General features: G+C 50.8%; 1 non-coding gene across 1 annotated transcript; it reads right to left on the minus strand.

The window, feature by feature from the left end:
• Positions 1-6,311: 6,311 nt before the first annotated feature.
• On the minus strand, positions 6,312-6,431 carry LOC144725250 (5S ribosomal RNA). Its single transcript, XR_013586727.1, has one exon. It is a non-coding gene; the product is annotated as a 5S ribosomal RNA (ribosomal RNA).
• Between the last annotated feature and the right edge of the window lie 12,366 nt (positions 6,432-18,797).

The raw sequence follows: 18,797 nt of genomic DNA on the forward strand, positions 1-18,797 counted from the left end.
CAGAAAAAAGAATATTCCTGCGCCATCATCTGCATCATCATCCGATGACGACGACCTTCCTCAGGCGGTGGACTTGCCTGCGATGGAGGAGGAGATCCGTGCGGGAACGAGTACGGGTCCGGGAGTCCAAGATGTCGCCGCATCGGTGGACCCGTCTGCACCAGAGGACGCGGATTGGCGATGGAGGCAGATGGCGGCGCAGCTGGAGACACTGAAAAACGTGCTCGCGCAATTGTGCGAGCTCGTCACGCCGAAGACGGCGTTGGGGAGAGCCGATGGAGGTCCGCAGGTCGCCGCCTTGTCTCCGCTGTCGGCGCCATCGGCCACGTGGCACGAAGACGCCATTTTGGGCGTGGCAGGAGAAGAACGGCGGGAAGCCGCCATCCTGCGCTCTCCGCGGCGAGAGGCCGCCATCTTGAACACGTTGCGATGCGACGCCATTTAGAATATGCCGCCTGGTGAGTCATCGGCTGAGGACGGCGCAACAAGGAGTCGCAGTCATCATCTCACGACCGTTAAAGAATTCTCCATCGGGGGCGATTGGAGTGCTTTCGCCTGCAGATTTTTGGCGGCGGTACGCTCAGCAAGGTGGACGGACGCTGAGGCATTGGAGGTTTTACCGACTCTTCTCGATGACGAGTCGGTGAGATTCTTCCGTTCTATAAAGGCCGAGAAGAAGAAAACATTGAGAGGAGTTTTCGACGAAATGGCAGATGCATATGAGCCACCAGATGATGCTCATCGCAGGTTTGTTCAACGTCAACGAGCACCCGAAGAGTCGCTGGTGGCATACAGGGGTGCGGTATTGGAGTTGGCCATGGCTGCATACACGGAGACGGAGCCTGACCTGCTCGAACCTCTCATCTTGAGTAAGATGCTCGAGCTGTCCCGGGATTTGGGGATTCCTATGCCGGTGTGTGGCCACAAAAAGCTCACATCCTGGGCAGCAGCTAAATGTCTTGATGCCCAGTTCAACCTGCGCCGTTGGAAGCAAGTCACGGCGTGGACGGGGGTGCCCATCGTCGAAGGAGGTGCCGCGGGTTGGGATCCCAAGAAGGCGGTGTACGTTCCTGACGGGGGGGGCCCGCAGGAGCTGACGGCCGCCTCTGCACAGTGGTCGGCCCGCAGTAGGCCGGGGCCGCGATCTGCGCCGCCGCCACGGGAGCGTCGGGACGGGGGGGCTGCGGCGCGGCGCAACGACATCGACTGCGTCCGCTGCGGCCGTAAAGGCCATTACGCCAGGGACTGCAGGGCCCGTGTCCCGGGTACCCCCCAGCAGGAGGCCTCGACAGCGGACGTGCCACGGAAGGATCCTCCAGGACAGGCAAGTCGGTGCGCACCAGACACCCGGCAAGGCTTGACACCTCACTCATCACCGTTGTCGTGCGATCCGGGTGTTGTTAATAACGGGGGGAGGCCATCGACTGGACCACGTCGCTCGGTAACGCAGTGGCGTAAATTGGCATGGCGGGTCGTCACGGCCTCTACTGGTTCGTCCACTGTACCTACCTGGTTCTATACAAGGGGTGGACGTGCGTATTTTAGTGGATTCCGGGGCGTCCGCGACCATTATATCGGATGTAATTTTCCATCTGTTGGACATCCCACCTGAGGCCGTGCGTCCGGTTTACGATTCCTGCGTCGCTGCGAACGGGGGTAGCATGGGCATTGTGGGCCAGGTGGACGCTAAAATATCTATCGGGGGAGTGTCGGCCTTGGGAATTGTGTTAATTTTGAGGTCCCTTGTGGTTCCTTGCTTGTTGGGAACTGACTTCCTGGCCAAGATGCCCATTCTAATTCTAATTAATCAAAACTGCATTGAATTACCGGGTGGCCGAAAAATTACATTTCTACCGTCGCCCTGGGGGCGACCTGCTCCGGTCGCTCAGGTGCAGGCGCTGTCCGAGGTATCTGTTGATATTCCACCTGGCTCACAGATGCTTATCCCCTTGCGATATCGGAAGCCTGTACCTGGTCGTCAAGGTGCAATTGGGGTTTTGTTGTCGCCGTCCGCCACTATAACGGGCGGATCAGCGCTCGTTGGGGCGCAAACTATTGTCCGGCCAGACCAGCAGCCGTTTCTGCAGGTGCTTAATGCAAGTACCGAAAATGTGTGTGTGCCGGCTGGTACGGTTGTGGCACATGCCACTACGGCGTTTACGGCACAAGATCATCTGGGCAGCCAGGTCATGGTTGGTGGTGTTTCAGGTCCTGGTGCCGCAGATAATCGCTGGATCGCCGAATTGTGTGGGGAAAATTCTTCCCTTTCCGGTGAACAACGTTGCGCGCTTCGTAAATTATTATTGAGTTATTCTGATGTGTTTAGCTCCGACGATTTGGACTTGGGACGCACCTCGTTGCTTTACCATCATATTGACACAGGGGACGCTGCCCCTATTCGGTTAAACTCGCATCGGATGAGTCCGGCGGAGCGAGATCAGGTTCGAGGGGCAGGGGATGACATGTTGGCTGCGGACATAATATCTCCATCTAACAGCGCGCCTGTTGTTTGGTTAAAAAGAAGGATGGCAAATTGCGATTTTGTGTGGACTTTCGAAAATTGAATAAAGTGTCTGTGGCGGATGCGTACCCCCTGCCACGTATGGACGACTCCCTCGATGCCTTGTCGGGGGCGAAGTTCTTTTCAACGCTAGATCTCTCTTCGGAATTCTGGCAGCTTCCCCTTGACGAGCCCTCGCGGGAGAAGACTGCTTTCCGTATGTCGCAGGGGTTATTCCAATTTAATTGTCTTCCGATGGGGTTGAATGCTGCCCCTGCCACATTTCAAAGGTTGATGGAGTTGGTGTTAACGGGGTTGCAGTGGGAGACATGTCTGATATATTTAGACGATATTATCGTCTTCAGCCGCAAATTTGATGAGCATTTACTGCGGTTGGAGGCTGTGTTCGCCAGGATGCGTTCCGCTAATTTGAAATTTAAGCCTAAGAAATGTCACCTACTGCAACGGTCCGTGCGCTATTTGGGGCATATCGTCAGTGCGGACGGGGTGGCCACGGATCCGGACAAGACAGCATGCGTCCGTGACTGGCCAACCCCGGCCACGGTGGGGGATGTACGTCGGTTTTTGGGGTTTGCCTCATATTATCGGAAGTTTGTTCCGAATTTCGCGACGATCGCGAGGCCCTTGCACCTCCTTACGGGTAAAGGACGGAAATTTGCTTGGGGACCGCCAGAAGAGGCGGCGTTTCAGGGCCTGCGCGATCGACTGGCTACGGCACCGACGTTGGATTATCCTGATTTCGATCACCCCTTCATTCTGGATACGGACGCGAGTGACACGGGCATTGGGGCCATTTTGTCTCAGTCAAAAGGTGGTGTGGAGCGCGTGGTGGCGTACGGTAGCCGGGTGTTGTCTCCCGCAGAAACCCGCTACTGCGTCACACGCAGGGAACTTTTGGCAATTGTTTTCTTTCTCCGCCAATTTCGACCGTATCTCTACGGTCGTTCGTTTATTGTACGCACGGATCGACTGGCTACGACTGCCAGTTGGCGCGGTGGTTGGACACGCTGCAAGAATTTTCCTTCCAAATTCACCATCGGAAGCGGGTGCGTCACGCGAATGCGGACGCGCTTTCTAGGTTGCCGCAGCGATCCCCTTGCGCGTGCGCGTCTGGGACGCATAGATGTGCGCCGATTCAGAAACCCCCTCAGCCTGTTGCGTTGACGGTCGACGTGCCTGAAGCTCCAAAGGAGCCGGGACCGGCTGATGGGATTTTGAATCTTCCAAGGGCTGTGTGGATTCGGGAACAAATGTTGGATGATTCATTGGTCACGTTACGGAATCGGACTGCGAAGAAGAGTGGGGGACTGGGTACGTGGGGTATGCCGGAAACCGCTCTCCGCGATGGTCTGCTAATGTGGAGGGAAGGGTTACAGAAACGCTGGAGTCTGGTTGTACCGGCATCCTTGCGGTACGAATTGATTAGGACTCTGCATGGAGACACGCTTTTACATCTGGGGGTGCAGAAGACCCTATTGATGTTGCAGCGAGACTACTTTTGGCACGGCATGACAATGGATGTCGTCGGTCACGTTCGCGCGTGTCCCGATTGTGCCCGGCGAAAACCACCTAAACAACCATATGTGCCGCCGATACAGTCTATTCAGGTGTCTAGAGTTAACAAATTGGTGGCGTTGGACATTTTGGGACCCTTCCCGCCATCCGCTAAGGGTAATAAATACTTGCTAGTTGGGGTGGAGTACCTCTCCCGCTGGCCGATGGCCTGGCCTTTGCCTGACCAGTCAGCGGCGTCTATCACAGACGCCTTTCTATTTGGGTATGTTATCGACAAGGGGGCGCCGGCAAGGCTCCTCACAGACCAAGGCCGGAATTTTTCTTCTAAATTGTTGGGGGAGGTGTGTGCGGCTCTTGGAACTAAAAAGATACGGACATCTCCCTACCACCCACAAACGGATGGTAAGGTCGAAGGGCTAAATCGGACTTTGTCCGCCATGTTGCGTCACACCGTGAGTGAAAAACAATCGGATTGGGATTTGCATATCCCTGGGGTACTTTCGGCATACCGGATGACGCCGCATGCGGCTACAGGATATTCGCCGTTTTTCCTTATGTACGGTCGCGAAAACGTGCCGCCAATGGATGTGCAGTTGGGAACTGGAGTGAGGGGACCTGCTAAGCCTCTTCTGATTACATTCAGGATACCGTTCGCTGGGTTACTGAGGCACGGGAAGGGGCCCGCATGGCTACTGCCAAAGCCCAGGCCCGGAACGAGCGGTGTGCTCGACGCTCAAAGGGGGAGTGCCCCTGGAAGGTGGGGGACATGGCCTGGCTCCATTGCCCGCAGGTGCGGCCAGGTACCTCTCCTAAATTACACAAACCATGGCAAGGGCCAGTTCGCCTCATCGAGGTTCCCAACACACAGTCCGCGCATGTTCGGTTTGGATCTCGGCGTTGGTTCGTTCACACGTCGCGCTTGAAACCATATGTGGCCCCTCGAAACGATGCGTCATCTCCTGATGTTGCCTTGCCGGGGTCTGTTGTTGCCGACTCATCCTTGCCTGTGCCTGTTGACCTTGCAAGAGCGCCTGTCGTGCCTTTTACAGACAAGCCGGCCGTGACATTGCTGGAGACAGGAGACTCTGCTCGGGGTGTGCCTACCACGGCTGCGGGGACCCCGAGCCCCGCCGCCCTTCCGACCCCGCCGCAGACACGATCGCGACGCACCCCCGACGCTGGGCCTTCAGGGACACGGGACCGGGACGTTGACGGGCCTCCAATAGCGACAGGAAGACTTCATCCTGTCGCTCCTAAAACCCCGTCACGTTCCCGGTCTGCAGGAGGGCCGCCGCCCGTCCGGGACAGACCGGCGACCCGCACGCGCTCAAAGTCCCTTACATTTCATTGAATTTTACTGTTGTGTTTTGTTGTTGTTGTTGTTGTTATATTTATTGTATGCTTCGTTGTCCTTGCATGTGTGATGGTTGTGTTCGCTCGCATTACTTGTGTCGTTATTGTTCAGCCGAGGTCGGCTGGATTTTCTCTACGGGGGAGGGTGGTGCAATGCGGGCGTAAACGGCCTCGCGGATATGACGTCATGGGGGGGAGGAGTTAGGTCACGTGTGAGAGAGGGGTGAGGTCTTAAGGGAGAGATACCGGAAGAGACGGGGGAGTGTGGGAGATAGAGTTAGAGTGAGGCCACGCAGGGCGGAGGTTGGAGAGTGGCGAGATCGCCACGCACACAGAGTAAGACTCGGCACCGTCCGCCAGCGGTGACCGAGCACGGAGGAACGAGGAGCAGCGGTGGAGCTGCAGTGAGGGCAGCCGGAGGACTGCACAGGGTATCTGCAGCGGAGCTGCAGAGGCGAGGAGGCTACGGGAGCGAAGGCAGCTGTGGAGCTGCCAAGCGGAGAGGCTCTGAGCGAGGGCCGTGTGGGACAAGTGTAAAGAACCCAAATAAAGGACAACGGAGACAGACCCAGTGATCGAGTCCTTTATTACACAAGTACTAACCAGGCTCGACCCTGCTTAGCTTCCGAGATCAGACGAGATCGTGCGCATTCAGGGTGATGTGGTCGTAGGCCATTCATGCAGAGACCTGACGCACATTCATACGTAAAAATCAGGATTCAACTCTACTGCGGGAGGTCAACACTCATGAAAACGTTTATTCTGGACTCCTGGTTGAGCCCCGAAAGAGTGGCATTAAACGGTCTTTTACAAGAAAATCTTGATCCCAATGCAGTACACCATATCCACGTGCAATTGGCAGGTGAACTGACTGGGTGAATTGAAGAGTAAAACGCGACCCATCCAGATGCGAAAATGCAAAAGCCTACAACACCTGGTATTCCCAGGCAGTCTCCCATCCAAGTACTAACCAGGCTCGACCCTGCTTAGCTTTACGAGATCAGACGAGTTCGGGCGCATTCAGGGTGATATGGTCATAGACCATACTTGCAGAGACCTGACGCACATTCATATGTAAAAATCAAGATTCAACTCTACTGCGGGAGGTCAACACTCATGAAAACGTTTATTCTGGACTCCTGGTTGAGCGCCGAAAGAGTGGCAGTAAAGTAAACGGTCTTTTTGTACAGCTTGTGGAATGTCTCTCATCAAGGACCAGCAGTATTCTGCCATCATGTTTGAGTCCCATCGGCTTTGGTAACGTTCTTCCATAACTTGAATGTCTTGATGAAAGAGTTCACCTTGCTCTTCGCTCACGTGACCCATGTTCTCTGGAAACTGGGCCAAGTGACTATGTAAGTAGTGAACCTTGATGCTCATTCTACATCCAAGTGCTTGGAAACTCAAGAGCAGCTCCTCCACAATCTCTCGATAGTTGTCCGCTTTCTTGTTCCCAAGGAAATTCCGCACCACATCAAAGAATGCATTCCAAGCTCTAGCCTCTGCCGCAGTCATTGTTGTAACAAAGTGTGGATCCCTGATGAGTGTTCTTATTTGAGGGCCATCAAATATTCCAGCCTTTTTCTTCTCGGCACTGAGATTTGAAAAGGTTGAACATAAATAGCTGAAGCAGTCTCCAGTGTTATCAAGAGCTTTGACGTATTGCTTCATTAACCCAAGTTTTATATGCAGTGAGGGAAATACAATTGTATTCCTATCAACCAGAGGCTCATTCTTGTCACCAGGCGTCAAACTGATTCTTGGTGGCCAGTTATATTTAACCCAGTGTTCTAATGTAGCCCTACTGTCCCAGTAGCACAGGAAACAAGGGTATTTGGTGTGACCTCTTTGCTGACCCAGCAGAAAATTTACCATTTTCAAATCAACACAAATTAGCCATCCATGAACATGGTATTCTAATCTATCCAGAACAATCTTGATGTTGGCATACTCTTCATTCATTTTTACAGAGTGTCCTATTGGGATTGAACCATATATATTTATGTTGTGAAGTAACACACATTTCAAACTCCTTTTACTGCTGTCAATAAAAAGTCACCATTCACTTGAATCATATGTGGGCAGTCCCATATTGAGAAGAAGCCCTTCAACATCATTACAATAAACAAGTTGACCATCTGAATGGAAGTACTTTCGCAGTGCTGCTTCTCTGTTACGATGAAAGGAGACACTAGTGCCAGGTCTGAGTAGCCCTTTCTCTTGCAGCCTGGAAGCCAACAATTCAGCAGACTGCTTTGGCAAATACAAATCTCTTACAAGATCATTCAATTCAGGCTGACTAAACAGAGAAATGTTATCACAATCTGCATCAGATGGCGTATATTCGATCTGATCATCATCATCATCATCATCTGTAGAAGCAGGTAAACTGAGGGATTCAACATCAATCTCTGGTAGCTCAGTAAATACAGGCACAGGTATTTCCTCACAGTGCTCAACTGGTCGTTTGGCAGATGGGATATCTGGGTATTGTAAGTGTTATTGAAACCTTTTACATTGACAAGGCAGAAGTAGCAGTTATCCAAATGGTTTGTAGGTTCTCTCCAAACCATTGGCACACCAAATTTAAGCTTAGCATTATTTCCTTTAGAGTTTAGACCATGATCGCAAAGTTTCAACACAGGTTTTACACACTTTGTGAGTAGCCCAATTTTTGTCTTGGTCTCCAAGTCGTACTTTAAAGTAGGCAAGATTAACCTTCTTGACAAAGGTATTGATGTTGCGCCTTTGATCCTGTGTAGGGGTGTTACGGAGGGGCTGTATACATAGGATCACACGGGAAACAAACACAGTGGGCGGGGCTTCGTGAGTGCACGGGGAGGTGCTCTCAACGACGTCCGCACAGGGCAGCCTGGGGGGCTGGCCCCACCCCTCAGCGGGGGGGTTTTGGTATAAAAGGGGATGAGCCGGAGAGCTCGGGGTACAATGTTAAAGCTAAACCAGTGAAGACCGAAGATCGTCTAGCTAGAGCCCTGGACTCCCCTGGGTCGCCGCCCTTGTCAGGGCCGCGCAGGACCGAGCCAGCGGCGTGGTCCCGAGAACCAGAGCTAGTGCTCTGGGACTCCCGGTAACCGTAGCCCGACTTACCAGTGTCGGGCCAGACAGCCTCCCCTAGCCTGTTAGTGGAGGACTAGGAGGTAGGTCAGAGATAGCTAGCAGTGTATTCCCAGCTAGCCGGGTGAGGGGGCCGATACCCCCTCCAGTGTTGTATGTCCGCGGTTGTGACAACTGTTGCGGAATAAATACGTGTGCCTCAACCCCGGCGTCCAAGAGTTCTCAACGATATTACACCTGTAAAGTGAAGCTGCCACAGATGTAGCAGAAGATATCTGGGTCATTACTGCATTTCCTTCTTTCGGATGTTGTAGCCATTGTTAAATCACGCCCTGCAGAAGAAAAATATTAATAAAATGTGGATATCTACATAAAATTATATTATAAACACACTATCCTAAAAATAAAGCACCATATTTTAACACTAAAGAAGTCACTGACTCGCAACAACTTGCAATCATAAGTGACAGAGTTAATTTTGGGTAAAATCAATGAAAATGGGGTATGCCGATAGCATAAAAATGAGATGTGATAGAGCAAATCTGAGATCAAATTTGGAATCAGCACCCTGAGATTAGTCTAAAACAGCTGCAAAAGTCCAGGCCAGAATTTTTTTTTTGATGACCACGTGCCAATAAACAGCACCATCTGATATCTGAATTGAGAATAATTTTAAATTAGCAAGATAATTTTCTTGGCTTAGTGATATATAAATTGCACCTGCCGATCTGCCAAGATTACGTATTTATCACTAGATTAAACACATATTTGAAAGACTAATAAGTTTACGATTTGCAAGCAATGCTCCCCACAGAAGGAAATATCCATGACTGGTCAATGTGTGAAATGATGACTGAATCTTACACGCTTTTGGACGAAAATTCTCATCCGTCGTGGTATTCAACCAGTGTGATGGCGTTAGAGGTAAGGCCCTCTATTCCCCGTGTACCCCCTGATCCCCTTAGAGGTTTGACCAAGGACTGAATGGTTTGGCTTCGGTGTACACGGACCATATCGGCCCTTCCAGGTGTTTAATGTACAGACCAAAACATACCTCGCTCATACAATGAGTTAATTTTACATGCATGATCAGCGATGATCTAAGCATTGCTGGATGAAGACCCCTTCAAGCCGTTTTCATACCCATAGCCTTGGGTATCAATAATCTTTTCTCCAACTATAGAAAATATTCTTTATATCCGTTTCTCGACGTGAAAAATCATTAGTTTCTTAAATGTTGGAGGCATATTTTATTCTTATTTATTTGGGTAATTATATGTTTCACGATAATGCTCATGATTATTTTGCATTAAATATATATCAGTAGAGTTGAATGTTATTTTTTTTCAGATTAATGTGCTACAGGTCTCCATAAACATTGCCTATGACCATATCACCCTGAATGTACCTGATGTCGTCTGATCTCAGAAGCACCTGTGAGTACTTGGATGCGAGGCTGCCTGGGAATACCAGGTAGTGTAGGCTTGGTATTAATTATAGATTTGAAGCTTTCGTGACTGCAAGGATTCATACTCTTTGGTTTTTTCGGTAAAGTCACGTAGGTAAAAAATAATAAAATAATAATGATAAATCAATTAAATCACGACGTTTCGGAGGCAACACAAGTCTCCGTCTTCAGGTGGGACCGTCACAGCTAAATTTATTATATCAAGTGAGGAGAAATCCAAGAGACAATATCTTAAATACAAGTTAAGGGGAGGGGGAGGGGCTTATATAAATGTGGTAGTCAGGGACTGGAACGGTGGGGGGGGGGGGGGTAGAAGGGAGGGTACAATTGGAGAACTTCAACCGGGGTTACGGCCGATGTTGGCTGCCAAATCCAAAATAACAGTACTGTCAAACGCTGAGGATGTCAACACTCGGTAAAATAGACTAGTACCTGTCAAACAAGATGGTACAAATATGCGTAGTTAAATCTTTTTTACATGGTTAATAACATCTTTCCAATGATGGCTCAATTTGTACCCATCATCCCGGTTGAAGTTATGTCTGTGTTTGTATATCTGGATGGCCTCGTGGACAAACCTTTGATGGTAGCCAGAAGGTTTGCAGAGCACCTTGGTCTCAGAAAAGACAATATCATGAGAGCCCACAGCGTTGTAACAATGTAACAAAATTGTTTAATTGTTCACTTGAAATAAACAGCATCATCTGAAATCTACATTGAGAATTATACTAAATTAGCAGAATTAATTTGTTTGGCTTAATGACATATAAATTACATCTGCCGATCTGCCAAGATGCTCTATTTATCACTAGATTAAAATATATATTATATATGAAATATTAATAAGTTTACGATGTGCAAGTAATGTTCCCAACAGAAATACTCTGTCTTTTTCTTGGCTGTGCATCCAAGACGATGATGATGATGATGTTGCTCCTCTTGTGGATGGGGAGTAGGGGTGGGTTAGCGCTTTTGGTGCTTATGCCACTTCATGTGGCTGTGGAGGCCGATGCGAGAGCCGCACACTCTGCTGCAGCTTGGACACGTGTGTTGGGTGTCAGATCGCGACATCCCAGCTGCGCGTTGGTGTCTCTGGGTGCATCTATCGTATCTCCTCTGTGAGATGATGTCTTCCAGGTGCTGAACTTCTCTGGCATTGGTGGACTGGCACGTGGACCTGTCCAGGATGGAGGGATTTATGTTACAGCACTTCAGCAGATCCTCGTTGTGGTTCTTGAAATACTTTTCTTGTCCTCGAGCAAAGCGTTTGGCTGCGCTGAGTTTACCTAGAGTACTCGACGGGGAAGGCGGTTAAGAGCCAGCGGAGGTGTTGTTTCGCCCTGCTTGGCTCAACGCAGGATTATTGGTGTTGGCAAGGATCTCAGTGTGTGGTACTTTGTCCTCCCAGGTTAGCCCTAGGATGCACTGGAGGCATCTGATGTGAAAGGCTTCTAGGATGTTGATGTACTGCCTATATGGGTCCAGGTCTCTGGGCCATAAAGCAGGGTGGAGACACACAATGTCGTTGTAAACTGCCACCTTGGAGTGGGTCTCGAGGTTACGGTTTTCAAAGACCCTGGCCCAGAGGTATCCAAAGGAAGTGGAGGCTCTATTGACACAAGTGTGGAGAGAGAGCAATACCGAGGTACGTGAAATGGGTACCAATTTGAGGGGAATACCACCGATGTTGAAGGAGTGGAGTGAGGGGCATGCGGATTATAATTAAGAAATGATTTCTGTCTTCTGGGTATTGACTTCGAGGCCGACAGAGCGGCATGAGACCAGGATGACGGCGTGTTGCATAGATTCTGGAGTGTGAGCCAGGAGTGCACAATCATTTGCATATTGCAGTTCCAAAATCCGTTGGGTTGTGATTTCGCGTGGGCTTGTAGGCATCTTAGGTTGAATAGATTTCCATCCAGATGGTGCTGAAGCTGGATTCCGTCGATTCAAAAGAAGGAGTTGTGTGACAGGCTTGTGGTGGCAGCAAGTAGCATGTTTACTATGACAGGAGCCAGAACATAACCATGCTTGACCCCGACCTCCACGTTGAAAGGCTCTGATTGAAGTCCACCAAGCACCACTCTGGCATGCATCCCGTCAAGGAACTGTTTTAGAATGCTCAACAACTTGGGAGGCACCCAAAGTTTGGTGAGCTGCTGTCAAATTATCTTTCGGTTGATGGTGTCATGTTTTGGTGAGGTCAATAAAAGCTATGAAGAGGTCTTTGTTTTGCTCCCGGCATTTCTCCTGCAGTTGCTTTGTCACAAAGATAATTTCAGTGGTGCTCCTGCTCTTCCTGAAGCCGACACTAGGATTCTGGGAGGATGTTTTTTGATAGGTGCTCTGCGATCCGGTAGAGCATTATTCTGACAAGGACCTTCCCAGCAACTGAGGGAGATACCTCTGCGGTTGCCGCAAGCCACTTTGTCACCCTTCTTCTTGAAGATAACTACAACATTCGCATCCTTCCATCCCTATGGGATGGTTTCGGACAGCTAGATCGACTTTATGAGAAGGTGCAAGCGGCGATGGAGGTATCCCCCTTTCTTCAGGATCTCAGCTGGGATGACGTCGGATCTAGCACTTTTGTTGTTTTTCAGGCCTTTGACCACCTGGTGGACCTCAGAAAACTTTAGTGGGTTGTCGAGTTCATGAATGGGTGGTATATCTCGGAGTGTGTCGAGCATGAGCGAGTCTGTGGGGTTGGTGTGGTTGAGGAAGTCATCAACGTGCTTTGCCCATCTCTCCAAGATATTTTGGTGGTTATTGAAAAATGTGTTGCCATGAGCAGACCTGAACAGAGAGATGGCTTGTTTTTTAGGACCATAGAGGACTTTGATGGCATCATAGAACCCGTGGGCATTGTTTGCGTCCATGAGGCTTTGGATCTCATCTGCCTTTTGGACCCACCAGGTGTTCTCCATGGCACGGGGAGCATGCTGGGACTCTGCTTTGGCACAGCAGAGGGTGGTTTGGAGAGTGGGGGAGTCTGGGTTGGACAGAACGGCTTTGTGGGCTTGGCGTTAATTCTGTAAGAGTGTGTGGATGTCGGCAGCATTCTCGTCAAACCAGTCTTAGCGACGCTTTTTGGTGTACTCACCTGATTCTGAGGCTGCCTCGACGACGGCTGTGCGCAGCTCAGTCCATGTGGTGTTGGGGGTGGAGTCCGGGGGGATTGGGAGGAATTTGGTGGGGAGGAGACACCGAAAGTTGGTGGCGACAGCAGGGTTGTTGAGGGGATTACAGTCGAGTCTCTTATTTGGGGCCTTCATTGGATGGCGTGGACGGATCTCAATGCGGAGCTTGGCTTTGATTATATAGTGATCAGTCTAGCATTCTGCCCTGCACATGGCTCAGGTCACTAGCACCTCCTTTTGGTCACACTAACAGAAGTACATTTCCCTGACTGCTGACGGTGTGCAATAATGACTGAATCTAAAATGCTTTTGGCTGAAAATTCACCTCCGTCGTGATCTTCGACCAGTATGACTGCATTCGAGGTTAGGCCCTGATCCCCTGTTGAGGTTTGACCAAGGCTTTGGTATGTCCGTGTCGGCTTTTCCAGATATTTAATATACAGACCAAAACATGCATTACTCATACATTAAGTTTATTTTATTTTCATCAGCGATGATCTATGCACTAATACTCTTTGGTTCTTTCGGTAAAGTCACGTAGATAGAACTGAACGGCGATCGTTGGTGAACTCTCGTATTACATCACCCCCCCCCCCCCCCCCCGTGTAAAAGGGCTAGCCGTCTCGGCTAGAACAAAGCAACAATAATACTAGAGCCATAGAGCATGAAGACAATGCAACAACAAGAACAATAGAAAGGTGCCTAACAAGCGCACAAGGCAAGGCCAGTAAGAACACATTCAACACAAAACAATAGTACTGATAAGATGCATACGAACACGTTATGCAAGAAGGTATAACAGTTATTAGCGAAAGGGAACAGATTTCGAGCGTGTATGCGACGCAGGTCCATCCCTCGCTGCTGGGCGATGTGGCGCCGGTCCCGATGTCACAGGAAACGGAAGGATGGGGCGTGGAGCGTCCGACTTGGCGGAAGAACATCCCGCCAGAGCAGGGTCATCCGCAGCAGCCGGAGCGTTCAGGGTCTGTGGGTCTGTGGAAGGCAAACCAGACCCCTTCTGGGGATCAACCGGCAACCGAGTTGGCCCATCGGACGCATCAGACCCCAGCAGGATAGTTAAGCGGGATGAGGGAGCAACGCGCGGGGCGAGGAAGGGTTTCAACCGTGAAGTGTGGACGTACCAGCGGCGTGAACCCGACTGAATACGCACACATTGAGGGCTCCGTACCTCGATCAACTCAACAGGCCCCTGCCATGGCCTGTTTAATTTGGGAGAGGTACCCACTGGTAACTGGGGGCAGTGGATCCAGGCCCGGTCGCCTACAACCCATGGCATCTCACGTCACGATCGACGAGCGTACCGCTCGTTACGGGCGAAACCAATGAGTCGTCCAATAGCTGCTCGCATATCCACACCGACCCTGGCAGGTTCAACACACCATCGGCTGGCCATGGCTCCACGCGTTCCGTGGAGTGTTCAGCGGAGTCCACCCCCACGGACATGACCAACCGAGGGGCCCGAGGAAGAACTGTGCACCGGTTAGTGCCGGACGCGCATGCACAAGGGGAACCCCCGGGCAACCTGGAGAGCGCATCCGCATTACCGTGGCGAGTACCCTTAAGGTAATGTATCTCAAAAAATAACTCCTGCCACGTTTCAAGCCAACGGGAAAGCTGGCCGGATGGTTGTTCAATCTTTAACGAGTATTGCAAAGCGGCGTGGTCAGTGCGTACAAAAAATTTCCTACCATACAAATAAGGCCGATATTGGCGAACTAAATGCATGATCCCTAGAAGCTCCCTGCACATAACACAGTAACGAGTCTCTGCCGGGGAGAGAACCCTGCTACCATACACCACGACCATTTCCACGCCGGTTTTACGTTGGGACAGCACGGCGCCGATGCCCGTATCACTGGCATCCGTGTCCAGGATAAAGGGCAATGAAAAGTCGGGATAATCAAGCGTCGGCGCTGACGCCAACCGATCCCGGAGGGTTCAAAAAGCCAACTCTTCCTCGGGTCACCATCTGAACTTCTGATTTTTACCCGTTAATACATGCAGGGACCTGGCGATGGTAGCAAAATGCGGAACGAAGCGACGGTAGTAGGATGCGAACCTGACGAATTGACGCACCTCTCCCACGGAGGTGGGGGTCGGCCAATCACGGACACAAGAGGTTTTGTCCGGATCTGTGGCGATGCCGTCGGAGCTCACAATGTGACCCCAGATAATGCACAGATTGTTGCAGAAGATGACACTCCTAGGTTTGAATTTAAGATTAGCAGCCCGCATTCTGTCAAAAACAACCCTCAAGCGTTGGAGGTGTTCTTCGAACGTGCGACTAAACACAATGACATCATCCAAATATATGAGACACGTGTCCCATTGCAGTCCCGCCAACACCAGCTCCATCAGCCGCTGGAACGTGGCGGGGGCAGCGTTCAGCCCCATGGGAAGGCAGTTAAATTCAAATAGGCCCTGTGGCGTACGAAATACCGTCTTAGGTTTCGACACCTCATCGAGGGGCAGCTGCCAAAATCCCGCCGAGACATCGAGGGTGGAAAATTTTTTCGCTCCCGACAGGGTATCCGGGGAATCGTCCTTCCGTGGCAGAGGGTACGCATCTGCCACAGATACCTTATTAAATCTACGAAAATCCACACAAAACCGGAGGCCGCCATCTTTCTTCTTAACAAGCACAACCGGGGCGCCCCAAGGGCTATTTGATGGCGAAATTATGTCGGCAGCGAGCATTTCGTCCACCGCCCCCCGCACATGGTCCCTCTCAGCGGGACTCATGCGGTGTGGATTCATCCGTATCGGGCTCGCTACCCCGGTATCTATGTGATGGGATAAGAGTGACGTACGACCCAAGTCAAGGTCACTCTTGCTAAAGACATCAGTGTAATCCGACAGCAGCGCTCGCAGAGCGTTACGTTGCCGGCCGGATAATGACGAATTTTCCCTGCACAGCTCGGCGATCCACCGATCGTCGAAATTAGCATCATGGCGTGCCCCCACGGCCAAAACGTGTGGACCACTCTCCTCGCAGTCCGTAAATGCGGTGGTGGCGTGAGCCAAGACTGCACCGGCTGGCACCAGCACGCCGACCGGGCCCCCATTCAGTACTTGTAAGAACGGGGCCTGGCCGGCGCGGACGATTGTCTGCACGGAGCTAGACGTGGGCCAGCAGAATTCTGACCGACGCGTCAACTTCCCCCAATGGTTTCCGGAAACGTAAGGGTATGAGCATTTGTGCGCCAGGTGAGACCTCCACCGTGACGTTCATTATAGCCTGCACGGCAAGGCATGGTAACGGACGACCCAGTGGTGACGGCAAAAAAAGCATTTTCCGGCCCTCCAGCAGTTCCAAACAGCCCTGATCCACAAGGATCTTAACGGGCATCCTACGAAGGAAGTCGGTGCCCAACAAGCAGGGCACCACTATGAAGATACCCGCATGGGTTCCCCCTTATCACTAGTGATAGCGAATGTTTTCATGGAGAAATTTGAAAAAGATGCCATCCAGACATCCACCCTACGTCCTTCCTTGTGGAAGAGATATGTAGATGACACTTTCGTCATTTGGCCACATGGCCTGCCAGCTTTGAACCAATTTCTCAACCACATCAATTCCATACACCTGTAGAGTAGTATGGGGACGTGACATCATGCGTGCTGGGCGGTGCGATGATGTCATGTATCATCATGGTACTTAAGGGGGACCCCGTGACAAAAACGGGGTCGTTGTGGGAGCGGTTGAAGGGAGTCTGGAGAAGGGGGAGTCTGGAGAAGGACCCAGTGTAGGGCACCTACCCCTGGTGAAAATTATCTCAACTCTTATAAATAAACTGGCGCAAGCCCTTACATGAAGATTTGCCTCCGCGTTGTCATTAACAACACAACACACCCATCCATCAAATTCACCATGGAAGTGGAGGATGGGAAGCTACCTTTCCTGGATGGTTTGTTTGAGAAGAGACCTGACGGCTCGTTGGGACACTGTCTACAGGAAATCTCACCCACACAGATTCCTATCTGAAACCTGATTCCCACCACCATCCGGCACAGAATTCCCTTATCAAGACACTAAACCGTAGGGCCCACTGCATTTACGACCAACACCACCTAGCCAGTGAACTGGAACACCTACACCAGGCCCTCAAGATGAATGGGTACTCGGACCGCATTATTCGCAAAGCTGTTTCTCCAACCATGGAGAAACCCCTGAGAATCCAATCAAAACCATCATGTTACCATACATAGGTGTTAACAAAAAGATTTCTAAAATCTTAAACAAACACAAGATCCAGGTCCGTTTCAATACAGTACACAAAATCCGTGATCTAATCCCATATGTGAAGGATGTCATTCCTGACATGCAATATCCTGGAGTTTACAAACTGAGTTGTACCTGTGGCAGCCGTTACATCGGGGAAACGAAACGACATGTCACGGACCGTGTCCGCGAACACAAGGCAGATCTGAAACCCGGCAGAACCAATACCTCTGCCGTGGCTGACCATTGTTATAACGCTGTGGGCTGGCATATTGTTTTTTTTTCAGAGACCAAGGTACTCTGCAAACCTTCGGGCTACTATCAAAGGTTTGTTCATGAAGCCATCCAGATATAACTTCAACCGAGAAGATGGATACAAATTGAGCAATAATTGGAAGGATGTTATTAACCAGGTAAACCCCTAACTGCTTTATGGTTGTCTTTCATATCTGCCGAGTACTAGTCTATTTTTCCACGTTAACGTCCTCCCGGCATCCCCAGCCCTCTCGGCCTCCTACTTCCAGCCCCCCCCAGCCTCACGTCCCTCTCCTAGCATCCACGCATCGCTCCCCTCTCCCCCCCCTCTCTCTCCCCCCTTGCCCCTCCCCCCTTTCTTACCTATGTAGGGAAGTAAAATGGCGTCCCTGGGGTGTGACTGTTGTGAGACGCGCTCCCTTACCTGCACTTGCCTGCCGATGGGGACTCGAGGGGCCTGGCACGCTGGCTCGGGTGCCATCGGGAGAGTCAGGGGAAGTGACATGGCAGGAGGCAGGGTGGGGCCACGCTCGGGGAAGCCATCCAGATATATATTCAGTGTTGGACAGTCAGTGTGGGGAACTGATGGTGTATGGTCACGCCGGGGGAAGCGGGAGCCAATGGTGTGAGGGCTCCAGGTATGAAGAATCTCTCGTTGGGGTCTTTAGTAGCCTTGTTGTAGCCGTTACTGTTAAGGTGAATAAAGTGTGGTGCCTCCTATCCCAGTGTGCCTCGTCAGACACGCATTACACCTATATAACCTCTTACCACGGCAGCTCTCTCCCACTTTAGCAAAAAAAAATGTCTGCGGTTTTTCCACCTGATGATTGCTTGTGTTGCAATCGAAACGTCGTGATTTATTTTGTTTAATTAAGTTTGTTTTCTCTATCTGTGTTGTCTCTCTAGTAATTCTTGCAGTCACGAAAGCTCCAAATCTCTCATTGACATGCTAATTTCTCTACCACCCCCCCTCTCTCCGCCCCCCCCCTCTCTCTAAGGCCTCGATACAGAGGCGTTGTTTCTTTGTGCGTATGTGTCTCCCTGTGTCTCTGTGTTGTCTCTCTGCTTATGTCTGTCTATGTGTCTTCGTGTCTGTGTTGTCTCTCTCTCAAATTTAGCAATCTTTGGAAGAATATAATCAACCAGGTAGGGTGTTGACTGTTATGTTAGCCGACTGTCTGTGTTGTATTGCATTATATTTCTAAGTTGACTAGGTTTGTTTTTCTC

This window comes from Lampetra planeri, chromosome 22 (assembly GCF_965212315.1).
Source record: "Lampetra planeri chromosome 22, kcLamPlan1.2.h2, whole genome shotgun sequence".
Classification (NCBI taxonomy): domain Eukaryota; kingdom Metazoa; phylum Chordata; class Hyperoartia; order Petromyzontiformes; family Petromyzontidae; genus Lampetra; species Lampetra planeri.